Source organism: Microtus ochrogaster, unplaced genomic scaffold (genome assembly GCF_000317375.1).
Source record: "Microtus ochrogaster isolate Prairie Vole_2 unplaced genomic scaffold, MicOch1.0 UNK17, whole genome shotgun sequence".
Taxonomy (NCBI): Eukaryota; Metazoa; Chordata; class Mammalia; order Rodentia; family Cricetidae; genus Microtus; species Microtus ochrogaster.
In genome coordinates this window covers 2266826-2267692 of record NW_004949115.1, presented here as the reverse complement: position 1 = coordinate 2267692, position 867 = coordinate 2266826, and positions in this window count along the sequence as shown.

Here is an 867-nt window from a genome sequence, read left to right as displayed (position 1 = left end):
TGTGTGTGTGTGTGTGTGTGTGTGTGTGTGTGTGTGTATCCCAGGGTGGCTCCTGAATGCTGGGGTTACATCTAAGTGCCACCATGTTTAGCTCTACAATAAATTTAAGCAGAGGGTCAGCCTGGAGCAGAGAGTAAGTTAACGTAGGTTCCCTAGCAAGAGGGAGATTGCTGCATCGGCAGTGCACAAAGCAGGGACGACTTGTGGACCAACTTGAGCAGTTCACCTCCAAATCCCAGCTTGGTTCTATTTTCAGCACAGTGGCTGTCTTGCTAGATGATGGAGTTCAAGTCATTTCAGCTCTTTGGGACTGTTCTCTAAAATGAAGATGACGGAGTCTTCAGCCTCCCTCTGCTGCTGTGAGGATTAATGAGGTGGTGCTGAAAAAGCAGCTATAAAAATCCTGACTCCTAGCCGTACCAACTTAACAAGTGCAAATCAAGCTGCCCCATTTGCAGTTGGGCCACAGAAACTAATTAAGCTTGTGCTGGGCGCCTGCAACTAGAAACTGGGCCCAAACAAGACTGAGGGCCTGTTTCCTCCAAATATCTATTCCTGTCAGGCAGAGGCAGCTTCTGTCAGTTTCTCTCAAATGGGACATGCACAACCTTCTCCGTCCCAGCCTTTCTTTGGAAACCACGAAGCTCTGGGGCTGCTCCGTGGAGGATCACTACTCCCTTTCAGGAACAGGGAGGCGGACCCAAGGGTCTTCCTGGCCTCTGGCCAGCACCCTGCCTTCTTGTTTCCTTTGCACCCATACCACTGATCGAAATTCACTCTCATCCTCTTTGCTAGAAGATTTAATTAAAGGAGACTGGAATTTTCTATCCTACGCCAACATATAGGCTTAAAGGAGAAGGTGGGGCA